The sequence below is a fragment of the Ambystoma mexicanum genome, chromosome 5q, assembly GCF_040938575.1.
Source record: "Ambystoma mexicanum isolate Mex_15411 chromosome 5q, UKY_AmexF1_1, whole genome shotgun sequence".
In the NCBI taxonomy this organism is placed as follows: Eukaryota; Metazoa; Chordata; class Amphibia; order Caudata; family Ambystomatidae; genus Ambystoma; species Ambystoma mexicanum.
In genome coordinates, this window is record NC_090933.1 from 918224007 (window position 1) to 918247019 (window position 23013).

Sequence of the window (23013 nt, forward strand, 5' to 3'; positions counted from 1 at the left end):
CTGCTTTAAGCCTATTCGATGTATCATTACATTGCCGTATTTCTCGGCTCTGTTGTCCACCATGCGATTTCTCACTCTACCAAAAGGCTTTGTGTGACTCAATCAGTGTGCCAGCAGGACTCCAGCTAGTACCCGAACGAGCACAATCTTCGGCTCATTTCAATCCTGCCTTCTTCGTATATTGTAATACATTCATGGCTGTACTCCCCTTCATCCGTAGTGTGGAAACTAGTCACAGGAGCCCATGTTTCCAGGGGTGGGCGCCTAGTAAGCAGCCTCCCTGTAACACATGGCATGTGTGCCTCGTAACAGCGGAGGAATTGGTGCATGAGACGTTACCCTCCTGTTCACCTCTCGGGTTGCCTTGCAAACAGGGATAGAGTTTTCCGTACACATTTGTTTATAATTACTTCTGACCTACTGTATGTCTAGATGCATAACGTGAAGTTTGACTTTTCTCTAATCCAGGTCTTGAGATGCAAGATCGCTTGGCTCCCTGGCCATGCGGTTTCATCAGCCCTTTTCTCAAATTGCACTAATCTCTGTTAGCCAAGCACAGCGGAATCTTGCCCTCTCCTTTATAACCATACTTATTTACTTGTGTCTTTTTTTTATTGGTAAACGTTTGTGATTGAGTCTGTCATTTATTTCAGAGGTTTCCTTTTAATGATGTGTTTATACGTTGAAAGGAAGATTTTAAGGGGTATTATAGTTGTGGTGATTCCAATTAGAGGTATTTGCTTGTTCTGCGGGGTGTGTTTCCAATTAAATACGCGAGCCTGCTCTTTGGGAGCTATCATTAGTTTTTACTAGTCTACTTTTGCAGATGCGTTGCTGGTATCTGTTCTTTTTGACAGTTTATATTATTTGCGTACACAGTGCGTATGTGAAAGTTCATTTTTTTTGTATGTTTAGGTTCTTTGTCATTTTTTTGAGTTCATTTTCTTGGCAGCTCGATTTGATGCATCTGGGGTTATTTTATGATCTGTGGAAGTGTTGTGCTGGGAACAAGATAAAGCAGTACCCATGTCTGCTATGTGCTGTTCTGTAGCACATAAAGGCAGGAGATCAGGTCAGGCCTGGTAGTTAGGTCGACTAGAGGGAGAGGAGGAGGGTGGAAAGGGTGGGTTCAATTCTAGCTCTTCGCCAACAAACCTCTGTTATCATGGCCAGGGCAAGCTCTTACTCTGTGAAACGAAGACACAATGAGGATAATATTGCAGTACCGTGCAACCCAGCAACCAAACTACTTCCCAAGGATGAAGCAGTGATCTTGTCCAGCAAACCAGATTCGATTATTACGTGATGAAATGAAACCTGGGAGTCATCTTCGATTCCTCTCTCTCCTTCTCACCTCACATCATGGACCTTGCCAAGAAGGCCCACTTTCAGCTCTACCTCCTCAGAGGCATTCTCTTGTTCCTCACCTTCCCCTAGAAACTCAATGTCCCAAGGAAACTCAATGTCACAAAAGCTCTGGTTCTCTCCAGGCTGGACTACTGAACAGGCTCTTCCTTCCTTCCGCCCTCTCCAACTAATCCAGAATAGGAATGCAAATCTTATCCTTGGCTTTAAGCCCAGGGAGCACATCTTTCTGGCCTTAAAATCTCTCCACTGGCTTCCGGTGGATGCAAGGATCAAATTCAAGACCCTCTATATCACCCACAAGGCTTTCTAGGACCTGGGGCCATGCTATATACAACTTTCCCTCCCTAGATACCTCCCTGCTAGAGTCCTTCGGTCCTCTAGACCAAACTCTCTGCAGGTCAAACGATTCTCAAAGCAGAGAGTAGGGGTACATTTTTTTCCTCGGCAGGAGCCTCCCTCTTGAATCGCCTCCCTGTTGCCCCTCTCAGACTTAATCCAGATCTCCTAAAGTTCTGGAAACCCCCAAATACTTTCCTCTTCTCCTCCTTCCCTCTCCCCCTCCCCTGCCAACTGTCCCTCTGCTGACTGGCTGCGTGGTCCCTTCTGTGTCCTGTTGGGGGTAGGCCATCCCCACCAGTCTTCCGCAGTACCCCACAGCTAGCACTTGCCATCGGGCACCTCTCCCTGACTAGCCTACCAATGCTGGTCCACCTCTGCTCCTCGCACTTTTACCCTTACCCCTGCGCACTGCCCTCCATGGGCTCTTCTAGCACCTAGCTTGCCTCAGCCCTGGGGCCTCCCTTCCCCCATGCACTTTAATTTGCTGGACATGCATGATCTGAATGTGAAAAGGCTTAGTAGGACTGTTTCTTGTTCTTTTATCCTCCCCTTTTCCCCCTACCCCCTTTGTCTTGTGGCGTCTGGAAACACTTTTGGATGTATAGGCACCATTCAAATGTCCAATAAATAAAGTAAGGAAGCTGCTGGCTTCCACCTTCATGTCCTTGGGAAATCCATTGTTATGTATCCCAACATGCTGGTGTAAGAGTGTAGAAGTAGGGGACTGACACATAGGTGGCATGCTTTTGGCTATAGACTTTTGTTAGATCAAAATTAAAAGGAAATACCCTACTTGTCCCTATTTCTACTGCCTCAAACAAACTAAGGATTCTGTCAGGAGGCCCGTCAAAACCAAATAGTCCGCTGTCATGTCAAAACCTATTTTCTTCCCTTAAATTCTAAATTAACTAAGGAAAAAGGGGTGATTGTGTTGGTCCAGAACAAGGACTCCTTTCTTCTGGACGGGGTAAATTAAATGTTCTTCTCAGAAAGGTACAAATCAAACAGTCTCAAAAATGTTCCTTGGATTAGGTTCCACCAAGACACATAAAAAGGAAGTCTTGTGTCTTCACTGTGTTAGGGGGATGACTCCCTCCCCACTAACCTTACTCAGATTTCTCAATGCCAGGGTAAGTGCCTTCCCTTCCCTTTCGGTACAATTCACACTGCCTAGAGAAAGACTCCCTTCTCTTGGTCTTCTTTCACAATGTTTACCAATACCAGGCAGAATGTCTCCCTTTCCCTGGTTTCCCACAAGCTCTTACACGGCCAAGAGAATGTCTCACTTCTCTTGGCTTTTCTCACGAGGTTGATAACTCCTGGGGGTAATGTCTCACTTCCCCAGGTCTCATCCAGCTTCTCACACTACTGAGAAAATGACTCTCTGTCTTGGCCTTTAACAGTGTCCACAAATACCAGGGGAATGACTCCCTTTCCGTGGTTCTTCTTAGCTTGGTTTGATTGATTGATAGATATTTTATTTCTATCGCGCTCGTACACAAGTGTTTCAGAGCGCGACAAGGCAAGGGAGGGGAAAAATGGAGAACAAAACAGCGATCTTACTAGGCCCAGTGACATTGAGAACGCGCAAGTGCATGGGAGAGGGGGTAGGGGAAAAGTGCATGGAAGGGGGAGAGGTGGAAAGTGCAAAGCAGAGGAGAAACAGATAAATAACAAGATGAAGATCAATGTCTACACCACCATGTCAGGGGTAATGCTTTCCTTCCCCTTGCTCTCTCTTGTATTCATAGCCAGCCGGGTTCACTTTTCTGCCAGGTACTGCGACTATGAAGATTGACTAACAATCTTTTCTTCTTATTAGGATTGCGAGTACCAGACTCGCCTTTCTCAGACAGCTCTCGTTCCTGGTAGCCTTGGTTCACTCTTTTGCCAAGTACTACCATGTATTTAAATGTGCGTGAAAGTCTCTTCATGACTACGTTTTGGGTCCCAGACCCTTTAGTCGGGACTGCTCTTGCCCCTTTCTGCTTGCCACCACCTCCTCTTGTCCCGAGTGCCGAGGGCAACAGCTCCTTTTCCGGCACCTTCAGTCAGCCGCGGGACTCGTGGTGCTCCTGTGAGCTTTGATTGGTCTTCAGTGGCTCTGCAGCACCAATTTACCTCCTTGTAGCGGTCTCGCTATCCAGGCCTAAAGACCACCTGGCGCCTTCGTCCTCCAGCAGGCTGTACCTCCCTCTCGCTGGGGCCAGGCTCTGGAACTTCAGGCTTCTTCCACAGTGTCCCGGTCTGCTCTTCTTTTCAATGGATTTCCTTTCTTCTGCAGATTCCTCGTTCGATAGACAAACTGCACGGGAAAACAAATTAACAGGAGGTGTAGTGGACATCGGCTAGGCTGTCGATCTGTCTTGACTCAGTGCTCGATCATCGGCTTCGGATGTGATGTCGGGCATCATACATATACCTGTCACTACGCCCCCATACTGTGGGGTAAAACATAGCCCCTGATGCCAGAAATAAGAGGTTAGAGTGATTTGTGGAGTCCCATTGAAGTCTAAAGCCAGCACAGAAATGGTGATGTCAGACATGAGGCCTATTGAACCAAAAAAGGGCCTAAATCTCAAATGAAGGAAAGTGTGCTTGGAAGTTCAAAAGTGCGAAGATAGGCACAATGCATTTCAGCAAGGAAAGAGAAAGACATGTGGCTGAAAATGTTACTAAATCCACGGGAAGCTACACTTTTTTACTTAAAGAGACAGATAGCAGCATGTTCATTATCTACAATGTAATACCAGATTTTGATCCAGAAGTCTCAAGTGAAACCAAGCTTATTGCAATTATAAGAAATAAAAGAATTTCCTTTTTCTCATCCCAAATGACAGCATGCAAAGATAAGTGCCCATTTGGTTTCAAGGTGAACATGGTGTTCTCATATAACTGGCCTTTGTATGGACAATCCAGATGTGATACTCATGTATTTGGCAACTGTGAGATTAAAGAATAAAACTGCACAAGGCTATAAGGCCCGGATCCCTTATAAAATGCTTCATGTAAAATGCATTGTGTGTAAGTTAAAAGCTATTTCTTGTAGAAATGTACATGCAGCTGGGCATTTCTACTGAAATGAAACTTTAACCTCATAGACCTTTCCACTGCTTGTCCCGGAGAGGAAGGTCTGGTTGTCAACAATCAATCGGGTCCATTGCTTAAAAATACAAAGAAATACACTGCCATTGATGGAAACTATTGTTTTTCAGCAGAAGTGACCTTGAGGTGTCAACTCCCATAAAATGTGCATTAAGCTATTGTTGGGACCATTGGGAGGCAAAGGAGGGATAGGCCAGGATAAACATGAGCCAGCATCTGGCTGGTGACATGTTTAAGGGTAAATGAAACTTGGAGAAAAAAGGTGGGGGGCTAGAGGGATTGAGGCCTATGAAGCTGGGGTTTGATTGATAGAAAAATACATTAGATTGCTTAAAAAGGGCAGCGTATATGCCACAGCGCTCATTCCAGACTTTTATTGAAGGTGACAGTAATCCCCTCTGGACCATGCCAAAACGATTTTTGTGTGATAAACATAACAGAAGTTATTAAGGAAAATTTGATTTGGGCCTTCCCATGGTTCCGAGAGATTTGAAAGTTGGTATGAGGTTGAAGGACAAAATTAACATGGGAACTATGAAGTGTCATTTTTTTCACTGATGCGGCTCCTAAGTAAACGCAGAAAAACTGTATCCCTGCACAGGAAGGGGATGCAGACTTCAGATTAGCATCATCTGATTTGCCTTAAAATGCAGTTCTTAAAAATATATCCATACATGTAAAGATTTTAAAAATTAGGGTACTTGCCATGTTGATAGATTTTCAGAGTTTAAACATGACAAACTCGCATGTCAGTTTGGGATGACAAAGCTTTTTTCTCCCCCAGCTTTCCTAACTCTCACCCCTCAACTCTTTGTCCTATTAGCATACAGGTGGGAGGTGGGTCGAAAGAAACAACCAATTCCTTCCATGGAAACATGACAAGTTTGTGATGTCATCTGCCCTAAAAGTAGACCACTTTGCATCAGAACTGGGCCTTTTCACTTTGTTCCGGGAGGTAACATGCTGCTGAACTCTTGCGAGAAACACCCAAGCAAAAAGAACCCAAATCCATCATTGGAGACAGGGTCCAGCAGACGTAGAAGCTGACTGGGACCCCTTGGAGGAGCCAGAGGGGACTATCTTTGACTGACACCCTTGCTGTCCCAGAGGTGCCCTGCTGTTCCCTGATGCCCACTACCAGGCCTCTTCTGTAAGTAAAACTATCCCAAAGCCATGGACTGTGCAAGCACTATTGTTCTAGTTATTTCGCCATAGCAAAATACCCTTTTGTCCGTGTAGATCCTTAGCATATTTAATTAAAGTAAATCAATTCATTCCCCTATGGAAATCACGGGATGTGTTTTGTTAGCATTCGAAACTAAGAAGCTCCTCCTAGTGTGTTTCGCACCGGAATAGACATAAAGATTTGATTGACTATTTGGAAGAAAAACCCTGACTTCGGTACAGAAAGGGGGATCCTAAATCCAAAGAATTAATACCCAAAACCTTGTTTCCAAGTGAGTGTGCAGGGTGCAAACAAAATTTCCCATTGATCCCTTTAATTTTAAATCAGAAGTGTGAAGCCTTGTTCTTCCTTTTTGCATGTGTGGTGGAAAAAAAACGAAATTACCACTTTGTAGCCATTGTACTCTGACCCAAACCAATTGCCCCTGTTCTTTTTAGGTGTTGCAAAACTAATTCTCCCATTGTTTTTCTTTCCCTCATATTGCATTCGTAGTAATAAGTGCAAAACGATTTTTCCCCTTGCATCCCTTTTCCCAAAAAGTGCATTTTTCTATCGGAACCCAAAATGATTTTCCCATTGTGTTCCCACTCCCTGCAACTGGCCCTCATTTCAGAGGGGTCAAGTCTAATTGATGTTTGGAGGGTTGCTGGGAGAAAAAGTATTATAACCAAATCAGCAATCACTGTGTGCCTTGAATTGGTCTTTTTCTATATTGGTGAGTGATTTGAAAAGAAAACTGCGGGAAATTGCGACTACATATCTTAGTATTATCTCTGTGGCTGTGCCATTACAGAAGTAATTTTTGTTCTTGTGTTGCCACAGCATTAGTGGCTGATGTTAGTCTGTTTGACAGATTTGGTTTAAATAAATTAATAAATCTATATTCTTACTACACGCCGCCTTGGTTCCTAGTCCATTACCGCCCCTTACCAGACTGAATCAAAATAATAGTTATTTGTTATGCGCTCCCTTGTTTGGGGGGAAAGGAACTCCCGGAGTTGAGTGTTACTGCAAAATAAGCCGCGACAGTACCTCAGTTCCTTTTTTCAACTCGCTCAGCACACTGTTCGCCAGGAACACTACGATCTTCGATCATCTGATTTTTCACTCAACGTTTGTCGAATCATTTCAGTTATACAAGCAAACATGTGCACGCCCAGGATATTGGGTTTCAAGCGCTGCACAAACTGCAGCTCAAATGTCGGTGACCGACCCGCACAATATATGCGTATGGTGCCTCAGCACGGGTCACGACACAGAGAGTTGCTCGTCTTGCGGTAAGATGAACCCCAAGTCTTTATGCTATCGTGCGGCGAATCTCGCTTTAGGCCGACCGCCCTCTAAGTCACCAGCGCGGTCGACCTTTCGGTCCTCGGGGGCCGAAACAGAAGGTCCTCCACCCGAGAAGGAAGATAGGCATTGACAGACGGCCAAGAAATGGTCCCATTCCCAGGGCCAGTCAACATCATCCTCTCACAAGAAGAAGAGACACCGCTGACACCGGCGCAAATTGAACTCTTCTTCTGAACGCGGTAAGTCATTGGCAGGGCCGTCTTCCAGAGCCGATTAGGAGGACTTCAAGTCTGATATGCTTGAGATGTTCAAAAAGGCGGCTGTGGGTGCAGGCGAGCCCCGATACAGCAGGCCCTGCTAGCTCTAGTGGTAACCAGTGATTCTGGCCCCAGAACGAAACCAATTACGATGCCGTTAGCGCAGCCTTCAGGCTCGTCACAGAGCAATAATGTACGCCCCATGACGCCGGGACCTTCCTGTGGGTCACTAATGTTGATTGTTGTCGGCAAAACCCAAAGCATCCACGCCGACGGCCAAGCCATCAACGTCGACTGCCAACGAGTGGTATTTCGTGCTGAAATCTAGCCCAGACTTTTTCAGCTCTATCATGGACATTTTCAGCACAATGTCGACCCCATTTACTCGGGCGCTTGTGGTACTGTCTATTTTGTCGACAAGGCAGACCTAATAGCCTTAGGTGAGGGTCTGCACAATGCCAGCGGACTGTACACGTTTCCAGACATCGAAATAAAGCAGGCCCATCCCTATGATCATACCAATGCAAAAATCAGGGCTCCAGTTAATAGGGTAGTGGATACCCTGGGGTTAAACACTCCAGCTCAGCCAGTCCAAGGTTATGAGCTTATGGACATCCTCGATGAGGGACATTCTCGGAGTGTCCAGGTCTGTGGTTGACGACCTTTCTTGGTGGGTCAACAGCAGTAACATTCTTGTGGGGGAACCCTTCTGGACTCTGTGGCCACAAGTTCAAATGGAAACGTTGGGGTGCTCACTGTGAGGACTTGCAGGTGAGCAGCCTTTGGTCAGCGATGGAAGCAAGGTGGCGTATCAACAGGCTGGAGTTGCGGGCCATCAGGTTAGCCATAGCTTCTCTGAAGGGGATGCATGTCCTGTTTTCGACGGACAATATGGTGGTCATGCACTACCTGAACAAGTAGGGTGGCATGCACTACCCCTCCCCCTCTGCAGAGAGGCGATGCAGCAATGGTTCTAGCTATTGAAGAACAAGATCTCGGTCTCAGCAGTTCATCTGGCAAGGACAAAGAACAGTTTGGCAGATGCTCTGAGCAGGCAGAGCACGGTCTCACACAAGTGGGAAGTGTGTCACGAAGTCCTAGAGGAGGTCTTCACTCTCTGGGGTACCCCAGCAGTGGATCTGTTTGCTACACTGAAGACAGTTTTGCTTGAGGAAATTGCCAGTGAATGGCACACTAGGGGATGTGTTTCTTGTGGACTGGAAATGTTCTCTATTTTCTCTCCTCTACTCCTTCCCTCCGATTCCCGTCATCCCGTGGCTTCTCGGGAGGTTGAGGAGGTTTCGAGCAGCCCTGAAATTGATCGCCCCAGATTGGGCGAGGAGCACGTGGTAATAGGACCTTCTAGACTTGACCATCTGCCCACCTCTCTTCCCAGATCTCCTAACCTAGTCAGAAGGTCGGGTGCTCCGCCCAACCCCGGAATCTTTCAGCCTACATGCGTGGCTCTTGAGAAGATGAGATATGATGACTGGTATCCCCCTGAGGAGGTGGCTGAGGCGCTACTGGCTGCATGCACACTGTCAACAAGATCTCTGTATGCGTGCAGGTGGAGAGGATTTGAGGCACGGTGCAGGGATTGCGAGATTGACCCTCTCTCATGCCCCACCACTACAGCAATGGAGTTCCTTTTGTCACTGGCCTCTTCAGGCCTTCAGGTCACCACAGTCAAAGGATACTTGGCGATTTTGTTTGCACTCGTATTCACTGTGGTTGTTAACCTTGAAAACGGCTTTCCTGTTGGACATCACTTCAGACAGGCGGGTTAGCGAGCTGCAGGCCCTTTCTTGTAAACCTCCATGCGTTTGCTTTGTTCGTGAAAAAGTTTCTCTTAAAGTGAGGCCTGGGTTCCTGCCTAAGGTGGTGTCTGAATTCCATCTTTCCCAGGCAATCGATCTCCCAGTGTTTTATCCTCCCCCTGCAACCCTCTAAGGAGGAGGAATGTTTTCACTGGTTGGACCTTAAGAGAGCGTTACATTTTTACGTAGCCAGTACAGCTGAGCACAGGAAGCTCGACCAATTGTTTGTGGCCTTGTCTGTGTCCATAAAAGGTTTGGCAGTATCGAAGCAAAGAATCTCACGGTGAATCACGCTGTGTATTTCTGAATTCTACCATAGCACTGGCAAGAGGTTGCCTCCTGGCATCAGGGCCCATTCCACCAGATGGGTTTCTACTTCTATGGTGCTGCAGAGGAGTACTGGTCAGGCACATCTGCCGAGTAGTGATCTGGTCTTCGCTTCATTGATTCACAAAGCGTTACATTCTGGACGTCGCCCGTGAGTCTGACGCTCTTTTCGGAAGGGCGGTGTTGCAGAATAAACTACTGTAAAGCTTTCATCCCTCCTCCATTATTTCTACTGCTTTGGGAGTCTATCTGATAAGGAATCTGAGAGGGAAAGGCAATCCATTGAAGGAGAAATTACTTACTGTAATGTTCTTTCTATGGATTCTTCTCCTGCAGATTGCTCATCACCCCTCCCATCCCTACCCGCTAAGAAAGCGTCTGCCGTAGGTGGTTGCCTTCTTCTAAGGAGGTAGTGCTTGTTACGGTTCCAGGGTATCTTGTCCTCTTCTTGGTTGCAAACCGAATGCCTTCTTTTCTCAACAAAAAAAGGAAGTTACTATTATATCCCAGTTGGGATTTGGTTTTTTCTAATCCTCTATTGGCTATTTGGCCATCTTTTTCTTGCAAATTTTCCTCTGCAGTGGCTGAGCTCGGGGGGCAAAAAGGTGGGAACTGAGGTATAGGGGCATAGTGATGCAGTATATGTACAACTTCCGACGTCCCGTCCGGAGCTGACGATCGAACACCAAGCGGAGGTCCACTACACCCCCTATTGAAGTTTATACCAAGCAGCTGAAGTTGGAAGGAGATATCTATCTGATGAGAAATCTGCCGGAGAAGAATCCGTAGAAAGAACATTACAGTAAGTAATTTCTCCTTCTCGTGCACACAGAGCCGATTCTCGCGATTCCCCTAGGGAGACCTCATCCTGGTAAAAAGTCCTCCTGCCCTTTTTATTTCATAGTTGGAGCTAGCTGTCCCAGATTGTCTGGTTTACTCACTTTGGTTCCGCAGGGTGTTCCTCAGTACTCCCCGCCTCTTCCTCATCACAGTACTGAATTGACTAGCCTCCCTGGAGTTAACAGAACTCTTCTTTGTCTTAGCATTTTGTAAGGGGACTCTAGTTGGGTAATCCCTACTCTTCCTCGTCCCAGTACTTCCTATATTGGTAGTATGGAAAAAACATATAGGAATATTAGGAATGGTATTGGAGGGAGGTTGGTGAGGAAGGCGGAATAGGGTAAGGTGAGTTACGGGATACCATGTTCTCCCCGGGTCGTCGCCAATCCCATACAGCGATACCCTCCCCATGAGATCCACACGCTGAGTACCACCTCTAGGGGGACTATTGGGTAGTGGCCTCACCTCCCTGGTCTCATGGGACAGAGCTCCCCCTACGGTAGAAGTGATGACATCTGGGTATTTGTCACACTTGTTGCTATGAAGAATGATGAAACCATCTATCCTTGTACTCATTAGCGGCCCCATTGAGCCACAGTTTGCTCAGCCTATGCAGTTCTGCAGAAGTGCCTTTTATGCTTGAGACACCTATCGAGTTCATGGACAGATGATTTCATCATTCTTCATTGTTACCATGCAATACATACAGATTTTAGGAACATTTGGATGAAATAATTGAATACAGTAAACTGTCCTGAATTACATCAGCTGTTAGTTCCTTATGTTAAAATCACCATCATGTTGGATGGGAGTTGATCTAGAAGTGATGCACATATTTCTTCTTTAAAAGGAGTAGTTTTATGATAATGAAGCAAAATACCTGCAGTTCCATATAGTTGCAATGATACAGGAATGGAAGTTGTGTATTTTGGGGGAGGGGTGTGTGTGTGCGCGCGCTTGTGTGTGCGGGTAAAGTCTGAGAGGAGGAATTGGTGTGTGTTTGTCTCCAGTCAATAAACCATCGTATTTTAATTCAACAGTTGAATACAAATCCAACCATATTACTGAATATTACAGCATGAGAACAACAAATTACCGCGTACCTTGTTATATTTAAATGAGATCAACATAAACACTAGCTAAATGAATGCATTATTAAGCATCCACAGGAATATGCATTAACGAAACACCATTTGCTACTCACTAGTCGAGGTTGAAAGTCACAACTTTGCTCATCTGCAACGTTCCTTAAAATTGGATTGGGCAGCTGAATAATTTTTCCCAACTTTGATATGAGTGGTGATGGCGCACATTTGGAACGTAGCTTCAAAGGGCCACTTTTCCATTCAAGTCCCCAAAGGCAACTTTAGTACTTATGTAGCGCAAAGTGCACTCCCTAGATTTGTAATTCAGATCACATTTTGCAGTAATGAGTTGTTGCCTTGAGCTTGTGTGGCTTTTCAATATCCAAACTATTTCCATAATCATTTAAAAAAGAATTGAAAATGTCCATGTAAGGCAGAATTTCTTGAAAATTCTTTGCTTTACTGTGTTCACAGAAAAGCTTGGGAGCAATATTATGTGGATATCATTTCTTTGTAAACAGTAGTTTATGAATCTTTAAAAACATTGAAGAAAACCCGGAGAAGTGTTTGTGGCACGCACCAGGCCGGCCCGACAGCACCCACTATTTTATAATCTATGAGCAGGGAACGGAATCATCAATAATGAAAAACTAGGCATCGGGGAACATAAAAATTGGGATCTACCCCAATTATTTTATCAAAATATATCCCCCCTCAGCACCCCGCGCCGCCATTGCAGCCTTGTGGTCAGGCCACCAGATAAGCTTCATACCAGGCATTTTTACGCACTGAAATCTTGTAAATACTGCACGGTTTGTCTTTCTGTGTATACCATTTACGCCCCCGTTAAGAGCAGAGTTCAGTGCCAAGGGCAGGTGGCTGGACAGAAGCCTTAGCACATCTTTTGATTCTTATCTGCATGGATGAAATTGCAGGCCATGACGGAGCTTGTGTCAGAAACAGCACATGGTGAGAGGAGGAATGGTTTCTTTCTGTTCGCCCCCTGCTGGGCTTTGTGTCTGTAAATGCTCATGGAGTGGCGCATATTGCATGCATATTTATTTCCCTAGCATTTTAGGATCACAGCCGTATCCTTTTGATTGCTTGCTTGTATTGCACAGAAGTATGTTGTGGAAGCTCATGTGTTGTGTGCATTTATCATCAAGATGCATCTATGTGGTGTGTTCATTCACATTAATGTCTGGGAGAAGGTTTAAGCACCCCTCCAACCTGAACTTGGAGTCATTGTGGTAAATGTACTATGGTCAGTGGCAGCAAGGCTGTCGCTCAAGTTTGAGGGATGGTCGTTACACCAATGACGGGGGTCACAAATGCTTTCAAATCTTCAAGACTAGACTTTAAACATTTAACTTTCCAACCTGTGCAAGCACTCTTACAAAGCAACAATCAAATAGTTGCATTTGCAAATAAAATAGAAACTCAGCAAAAAGTATCCCTGTAGCGGCAATCCAGAAAGGTATTTCACATTTTTATTTAGCACATCATGCAGGATTTCTCCAACTTCTAAGCACTGTCATTATTATGAGCTCAGTTAAGAGTTTACTGACCTCTGAAGGATGTACAGGTAACTCTGGCCAACCAACATTTTGACCATAAGATTAGATATACGGCCTCATTACGACTTTGGTGGTCATTCAGCAGTAAATCCACAAAATGTCCACCAAACATGCTGACCATCGACGCCACCTGGTCCTGTGGGTTTACCACGGGATTGCAAGTGGTGGTAGGGCGGTGTTAATCGAGTCCATTGGATGCCATTGGGGCTTTGGCGGGATTACCGGCTGCAGTAATGGTGCCAAAATGTGGCCTTAAAGTGCCAGATTTACCTACAGCATGATACTGGAGCAAGCTCCTGCACTTGAAGGTCAAACCTATAGTTCGGCAGTGCGGTGAAATGGTGGTAATTCTGTTACCACCAAAATAAGTGGGGTACTGAACTTACCACCTGTTTTCTTCTGCATCGCCATTATTGTAATGAGGCCCATATACTGTAGCATTGAGCATTTTCCTCTCTGGCATATCATTAAGTAGTACTAGTTCCAGTAAATGAGGACTTTCATTAATCAACAGACAATTCTGCTATCAAACCTTAAAACGCATAATATGCTTTACTGTGCTTTACTGTGTAATTGGCCGGGTTTGTTTCTGAAAAATTAAAATATATATACAGATAAGATTAAATGTTCAGACCTTTGTAGAGGAAAAATGAAAGGCGTGTGCAGTGACTTATCCTTCTGTAATAATAAAATATCTTTCTGCAAAATGCTGTGATAAGTCCCTGGATGTTGTCACTTCTCCCCTAAGGGGAGCCCCTTTCCATGAGGCCAGAGAGGTGAGGCCACTACCCAATAGTCCCCCCGGGGTGGTGCTCAGCAGGTGAATCTCATGGGGAGGGAAGGCCCTTATGGGATTAATGCCGACTTGGGGAGAACACAGTATCCCCATGGCCCACATTGCCTTGACCCACCTTCCTCACCAACCACCTACAACAGCATTCATGGAGTTACATTTGATTCCTTAAAACAAGTAGGAAGTAGGAAGTATGTGGACGAAGAAGAGTGTAGACTCCTCAAGGGTTCTATATCCCTACTATACAGAGACAAGGGAGAGACCAACAGACTTACTGGGAGCCTTTAAGATCAGTATTGGGACGCGGAAGAAGTGCAGGGGCATAGAGAGCACCTCTATACACCATACTGAGCTGTCTAGTCTTTATACACTTGCTATTGCCAAAGGCACAGCTGAAATTGAAGTGGGAAATTCAAACACAGAGAGATCCTCCCTGGAGGAACCGGGAGCTGCCAAGCCCGCCATTGGGAACCAAACGAGCAGTAAGGACAGGATGCTTACCTGTTGACAGAGAAGTTCCTCAAAGTTCTGCCTTGGTTGGGCTGTGTCTGGAAGCAGGAGGATTTAGTACCAGCTGGTCAAGAGTGCCAGAGAGCGTGGTACGCCAGGAACGCAGCGCCCGAAACCAGGAAGCCGCTGCAGAGCTCCATCAGAGAAGGAGGTACCCAAACGTGGGAGAGAGACCCAGAAGCAACCAAGAGAAACTGGTGAGCAACCAGAAAAGGATTGGAAGGCAGGGAGGCTTGCTCAGAACCCTGAGGAACCATGCCACAGTGGGACACAGGCCTGAGACCCAGATGCCAAAAGGAGTGACATCCAGAGTCATCATCTTCGTGGCATTCCCTGGCAGACTAGGAGACCAGGGCTGCTTAGAGCAAGAACGAGAGAAACCATACCAAAGGGGTCTGGGACATGAGAGGAAGAAACTAAATGTGTCTGGGACCCAAGAGAAATAAACCAAAGGGGTCTTGATCCCGAGAGAAAGAAAACGAATGCCAAAGGGTTCTGGGACCCGACAAAAAAAGAATACCTGGCAGGATAGTGAACCGGGTACAATTATTGAAAATCAAGAAGAACTAAGAAGGGATTGGGATCCACACCCAATATTGAACTGCCTCCAAAACCATCGTCATAGTCTCAATACCTGGCAGGATAGGGAACCAGGTAGGCTGGTAACATGGTGAGTATTGTTAGAAAAGCCAGGGGAAAGGGAGACATACCCGCTGGTGTTTATGAACATTGTGGATGAAGCCAAGAGAAAGAAGTCATTTTCTTGGCACTTCAAGAGCATTATGAGAAAAGTCAGGGGAAGGGAGACATCTACCCCCTGGTGTTTGTGAAAATTGTGGAAGAAGCCAAGAGACGGGAATCATTCTCTTGACACTACAAGAGCATTGTGAGAAAAGCCAGTGGAAGGGAGACATACCCACTGGTGTTTGTGGAAAAAGTCAAGGGAAGGGAGTCCTCCTCTTGCCACTACAAGAGCTTGAGAAAGGTCAGGGGGAGGGAGTCATCTTCCTAACACTGTGAAGCTACAAGACTTTTTGTGCTCTATGTGTCTTATTGGAACCTCAATCCAAGGATCCCTTTTAGACATTTTGATTTGTATCCTTTGAGAAGAACATTTCATTTGCATCACCCAGAGGTGAGCATTCGGCTGCCACCCAGAAGAAGGAAGACATTCTTCTGGGCCAAAAAGGTCACTCCTTTTTCATAGCTGAGTTTATAGTTTGAGGATTGGAAATCGGTTTCTGGACACAGGACGGTGGACCCTTTGCTTTAGAGTGACATCTTGATACATTCCTTAGTATTTAGTTGAGGCAGGGAACCCCTCCTTGGACTAGGGTCAGACATGGTTTTCTCTTTTGTTTTCTCACAGATAAATGTCTATAGCCAAAAGCATGCCACCTGCGTGTCTGTCTCCTACCTCTACACCCTTACAATGATTTAGGAAATGAATCGGACGTAAAGTAGCTGGGAATTGTTGCACAAATCATTTGTTCTAAATTTGAATTCCTTCTAATTCACTTTTTTTCCTGATTCCGGAAGCCGAGTTAGCCTTCGTATTTGAAATAGTTGCTGTCAATGCTATCGTAGTTATATCTACCAGGAGCTTACAATGCACAGGCAATTAACTGTTCCTGTTCTATGTGGGTGGTGCTGCCCCTGCTGCTATGCTATTCCTATTGTATGTGAGGGGTGCTTGGATCGCAGATCCCGCTGCTGGGCAAGTTCTTTGTAATGGGAATTTAGACTGCTGAGACCTGTTCTGTTGCATTTATGAAGACCTGTTAGGTTTGAGGGTGCTTGCAATCCTCCAACCCATGCAGACCCTTCTCTATGGGAGTGGAACATCTACTGCTGTGACCATTGACTTATCTAATGAAATCTTGTTCTGTTAGGCCCATGATGTTCCCGTTCCATGTCAGGAAAGAATGATCTACTGAGGTCCATGCCTGCCGCTTCTATGTTAGGCTTCAGGAGTGCACGCTCCTCTCTAATATTGCATCTGTTCTATGTGAGGGGAGGGTCTACTGCAGAGACCAATTCCTTATATGTTCTCTATGTAGGTATCTTCTAACCTTGCACTGATCCACTCAATCTGTTCTACATGATAAATGCTTGCATTGCTGTTGCCCTGATTCATTTTTTCTGTTAGTCTGAGGGAAGTCTGAATGGCACCTATTCAGGTTGACCTGTTCTGTGTGATGAAGCGTTAAACGGCTTATGCTGCTGTTGTACCTATTCTTTGCATGCGGGGGAAGCTCAATGTATTAGTACTCATCAATTGCATTGGTGAGTGGGTGTTTGACATCCAGCCAACACATGCAAAAAGTTAAAACTGTATGGAAATCCTTGTCATCTGGCAACGGTGCATATCATGATAGAGAAGCATGTTTCCTTCACAATTAATGGATAAAGCACAATTTGCAGTAGAACAAAAGTAGAACAAATACAATGTGTACTCCCTTGAAGTCACTTGTACTCTCAAAGTTATAAAAATAGGGAGTAAAATAATTCTACCACAAAAACTTAACTGGAGCACTCTTTGTGTTAGCCATCATCCACTCACATTGCCAATTTGTGCTGTGTCAAACTGTTTTCTGCCTTTCTGCCTCACAAACACAGCCCCAAAAATGCAAACACACACTGTCAGACATGCATATCTACATATTCCTGTATGGGTCTGGCTGTTATGTGCAAAGTAGGTTGATGATTAAGCTTTGGGATCTTATGTTTGGATAATTCATGAGTGATTGCAATGTGGTCATTACTTGCTTAAAGAAGAATTGACAAACCCATCCACAACTCCACATTTGCACATTACACAATTAAAATTACAGCTCGCATAACCGCGCACACAGTCATATCACATACACCAATGCATGCTTCTCACTTATTAACTCATTAGGGAATGGGGTGAATGTATGAGTATGTGTGTGTACAATGTGTGTTATGTATGAGGTAATTGTGTTGAGTGATGGTGAATATGAATGCATGTGTGTTTGTGTATTTATCGAGGGTTACAGATGCCACAGAAAAGCTTCCGAGTCTCTAGGACAGTTGAGTTTTTTAAAATTAAAATATTGGTGGGTCCTACGGCTGTCCCTCTCTTTCACCTCCCTCTCTTTCACCTCTCCGTGGACCTCATGTAATGCTTTTTAACTAAAAACATGGTGTCTGTGTGTAGTGCATTCTGGGTGCGCCCATAGCCATAATGGAAATTCAAGCCTCAGTGAAATCTGCACATTTTGTTTAGGGCTCAGTGAAATCTGCGTTTTGATGTGAACACATAATATTGTTCATATTGTTTCTTTGCAGACAGCATTCCACTGTTTTCTCGCTTCTGCTTTGCTTCAAGGACTGTTTTGAAAAAGGTACCAGCTAGTACTCAATAGCGTTGTGAGAGAATCTTGCAGAGCTGAAGGAAAATTATGTTGTTTTTTGCGCTTCCATGAGAAAGGGAAAGTTTGCCTCTTGATGTTGTCATGGGTCTCTTTGGCCGGGGGCACATGGGAACTGGCAACAGGAAGACATTTTAAAGCCAGAAAGTTCTGGAAAAAGACATCACGCATTTGTGGGAGACTTAAAATGAAGGGCACAATAGCAGTTAGGCAGAAAGCCTCGGAGAAAGAGTGGATGCACTGCTTCCATTATCTTGTTGATGTGGGAGTTTCTGTGCCTGCCTGTTTTTTGAGGCTTTTCAGTGCAGTTCTGGCGAGATGAGGATTTCTTTGGCTGTGGCTTCAATGGTGAAGTATTTTTAAACTCTTTATATCATTTATTCATTTATTATTTTTACTGCATGTATGTATTCATGTATGCTTTTTGTCAATAAAGGGCCGTAAAAATCAATTTTATAGTTTGGCTGAGTGTGTGTGTGTGTGTGTGTGTGTGCATCATTGTCCTTCAGTGTGTAAGGTTTCTTTTTCTTCATGTTGTGGACTGGGGCTGTGAGATATTTACTGCACACTTGTGAAGAAAAACACCTACTCTCACCAGATGTTAGTGTTCTAATGGAAAAGTAGGAGTGTGCCTTACAGCTGCTCTGTAAGAGTCAACTAGTTCCACTCATGCCAATGCATACCTCTCCCTTCTACTCTACCTCCTCCTCCTACCCTTTCACCTCCCCACCAGGTCCCTCCACTGTATAACATATCCTATCTCCTGCCTCCACCCTTTTGATGCTAACTTCTTCCTTACCCCCCTACTCTACTACTGCTACTACTGCTTTTTCCTTGTGCTACTACTTCTCCCCCCTGCTACTACTGCTCTGCCTCCCTCTACTAGCACCACTCATTATTTTGATGCTACTACTACTCCTGCCACTCTACTACCTCTCCTTCCACTACTACCACTCCTGTTTGCACCACTCCTCCTCTCACTAATACTACTTCCACCCTACCACTCCTCCTTCCACTAATACCACTCCTCCTCCCACTATTACCACTCCTCTCACTACCACTCCTGGCACTACTACTGCTCCGCCGAGTCTACTGACACTTCTCCTCTCGCTACTACTATTTCACTCATGCTGCTACCACTACTACCACTCCTCCTCCCACACTACTATTCAGACACCATGCTTTCACTCAGAGTAAACACAGGTGACCATGGGCGCTATATCCTACAAATATCAGTCTGTTGTATGCATAATAGGAACAGTGTTCCGAAATTATAAACAAAATAGTTCTCTTTAATTGTTTGCTGCCTTTCCTCTTTAATCGATTGCTGCCAACATGTGTTTCGGCCTATAATGTCATGTCTTCATCAGGGCTACAATCAAAACACATTAGATACAAATTATATAATTAATCCAACAGGTAGATTATTGCAATGCATGAGTTTTTATACACATTATACATTACCACTATAATATTAACAGAATCCATATGTCCTGTTACATCCATAATGATTAAATCGCAAGGATCAAACACGATTCGCAGCATGGTTTTCAAGGCAGAGGGGGAAAAGCAGATATGAAGTCTCTCCTTAGTACCCAATGTACAATGCACAGCCACTAATCTCAGAGGGCTTTAAAATTGCCATTTGTAATGTTGGACTGTCCAAAGGGCAAACTAGCACAGTACCGCCACCAAATACATGTGTCCACCACCAGAACAGTGCCCAATCGTGGAATCAATTTGTGATAAATCAGCTCTTTTATATGTGCATTACGTTACTTCGAATTGTCAGGCATATACTAGCACCAGCTGTAAGGCATCAATGTCCTCTTAATTCATGGACATCAAGAGTTTTTTCGTGCCTAACTAAAAAGTGTTTACGCTCCGTAAAAGAGAGGACAAATTAGCTTGATAGTCTCGTACCTATCTCACATGTCCATAAGATTTATCTTTAGCTTACTTCTACAGCAAATGATTTGCAAAGGCACATCTGATTGTTTCAATATATCTGTTAAAAAGAAAGAACACAAGAACACTAGTTCCTTCAACTCACTTACAATGTTGGCAGCTCCACCACACCAAGTGCCTATGTAGGACTTAAGTCCTTATCTTCATTCCAACGCTTATATTACAAGCGCAATTAAATTCCAGCCAAAAAGTCCTTTAGCCAATAGCTCTGATATTTAATGTTACCATCCTAATGTAAAGCAAAGCCATAACTTGTCCTGAAAAAACACACACAATAGCAAAAATATGACGTTACTGCAACTTATATCAAGAACACCAGGCTACACCACCACCAGACTACTACACCGTTCAGGAGTCCTCTTACCTCCCGTTAAGGAAATACTCTTCAATCATAACTTTAAAGAGAGATAATTTTCTTTCCAGTAGGTCATAACCTAAAGAATGGAGGGGGAAAAAATCACATCAGCATGTGCCCACAACTTTAAAGACTTCAAATGAATTCCTGAAATGTATAAAGAAAAGCTACTTACAATTGCAGAGTGTCTTTAAGCACTCTTTCTCCAAATGGACCCTTGTGACAATTCGTGGCACAAACGGCCACCATTTTGCAACCCGCCTTATTTATTTTCCACATCCGCGTCATGACATCATGCTGCACGTGACATTATCGCACAAGAACGTTGTCAAATCACACTTCAAAACAAACTGTAAACTCACCGAGCAATCGTTGCTTCTTCTGATAACGCATGTCACCACACAAGTGATTCTTGTTTGGGCAAAATGAAACAACACTAAGTGAACAAGTTCCATAACAAAAAAACACAAAACATTATCATTCTCTGCATTTTTTACACATACCGCACTTTCGCCAATACAAATATTTTCTTAGTTATTGCTCAAAGCGCAAAATGAGCTAGACAATCTTTCCTGCACCTCACAGTGATGACAAGAAAGGTACGAAATGTTTATGGAAAAAAGGATTGAGCCAAGTGCATGTAGGTAATCGTATTTCACACATTTAAACTACTGACCATAATCTGACTGCTGTTGCATAACAGGCTTAAGCTAAACTATAACAGATACCATGTTTGAGTACATAATCTCCTTTCAGGGGGAATCTCAAAAAGCCAGTGATCATGACATATTAAAGATCACGTGGTGATGGTTGACCCCCGGAAAAACCTTCTGCCATCTGCTACCTATGGCATGTTATTAAACATTGGCAAGAATTGATTTCACTGGACACCTGCTACAATCCATGCTTTTGACATAAGGCTCAGGCAAATATACCAAAGAGGTATAGCTCCCAACGCGGAGGCCCAATCATACGTCGGGATTATGCAGATTAAAAAAACAAAATTCTCTAGCCGAGGATCTATGCAAACTACACTTCACACTTATGACCCCGAAGTGGCACAGAGAAAAGCAACCTTCCTGGCTGAGGAAAGACAGCTCAGCTCGCCCGTTCGCCTCCCTACATGAAAATAGCATGACTAAAAATGCTAAAATGCGCATAGAAAAACTGGCTAAAAGCTAGGAAAGCTTTAACCTGCCAGCATGATGCTGAACACATGAAGAACTCATTAGCTTCCAAAAATTCAGCTGCAATATGGGGCTTGTTGAATCGAGCACATACCCCCTCGCACCCTACCGGTCAAATTAATGTCATCTCTGCGGAGGTTATGGGTAAGCTTTTACAAGACGCTTTATGCCCCTACCTATACTACATCTGAATCATCTTACCACCATAAAACTTACACAGGGCAGCTCCATTTTGATGTAGAAGATATTGTCTCTCACATTTCCAAATTGAGTAATTCTAGGGCCCCTGGCCTGACCCAGGTGGTTTGTTTAATCAACCCCTGAAACAACATCCAACAGCCTGGGCCCTAATCATAACACTCCCATCAGGTTCCATCTTCATGGAAAAATGCCATTGTTATACCCATTTAGAAGAAGGGTGACCAAGCAAACCCGGCCAACTAAAGGACAATTGCTTTATTGGATGTGCCGGGCAAACATTTTTCTAAATTAATTCTGTGAGAATTTGACCAATGGCTAGATTCCTCCAATATAAGAGATCCCAATCAGACAGGCGTTATGCCCGGGATGGGGACAGTGATCAACCTCCATACTCTTCAAGCAATAAAATTACAGGAGCAACACTAAAATCAGCCTTTTTACATGGCCTTTATTGACTTTCAGTCTGCATTTGACTCTGTTTTCCGACACCGTTTCATGCAAAAATTTGTTAAAGCAGGTTGCCCGTAACATCTAATTTTTTGGATCGAACAACTACACTCGCAAACATCAATACAAATAAGATTATCTCTAGAAGGCAACCTCTCGGAACCCATTAAAACCTTTAGAGGCTCTTTAACTTCTTTATAGCAGATATCCGTTATGATTTTGTTGGAGTTATTTCTGATTCCCCTAGGCTAGAGGGTACGGCGGTCCCCTGGTTGTTGTACACCAACGGCCTCATGCTGCTGGCGAAGACATTCAGGAGCCTGCGTGCCCTCTTGCTTAAATTGAGCACTTATGTAATGGTGAACCTCCTGATGATCAATCAGAATAAATGCAAGATTATGATCATGGGTATGAATAAAAGAAAAAAGATAACAAAAAATCTCCTGTGGCTGCTTCAAAACACACACTTGGAGATAGTGCAAAAGTTAAAATATTTGGGCCTTCTCATTAGCAACCAGATGTCTGATTATTCTTACACACTGATATGCGGCAGAAACTGAAAAATGTAACTTCTCAAGCTAAAATTATTCAGGCCAGATACGGAAAGTTCTCAGTCTGTCCCGCTATAACTTTCTTTAAACAGAAGGTTAGCCCCATTTTACGTATGGAGTAGAGATAAGAGATTGGTTGACAGAGTTATATTGGGAAAGGTTGGAGGGAGCGTTTTGGAGATCCATCTTGCACTTACCACAGTCAACTCCTATATGTAATATTCGTTATGAACTCAGAATCGTCTCCCACTATGCAATTTATGTGTGGAAACTCCTATCACTATACAAAAAATACCTGATGTCAGACAAGTTGCACGGTATCTTGAGTATTTTGTCAAAATATGTACTAATGACTAAGAACAAGAAAATACAAAGCTGGAGATCTAAAATTCAAGGAATTTTGCAGAGTGAG

The 23013-nt window shown here is 44.3% G+C and overlaps 1 protein-coding gene across 8 annotated transcripts in view; it reads left to right on the plus strand.

Annotated features, from left to right (window-relative positions):
* Positions 1-23013, plus strand: part of VPS13B (vacuolar protein sorting 13 homolog B) — a 3421660-nt gene that overhangs the window by 2457648 nt on the left and 940999 nt on the right. The gene's annotated exons all lie outside the window — the stretch shown is intronic.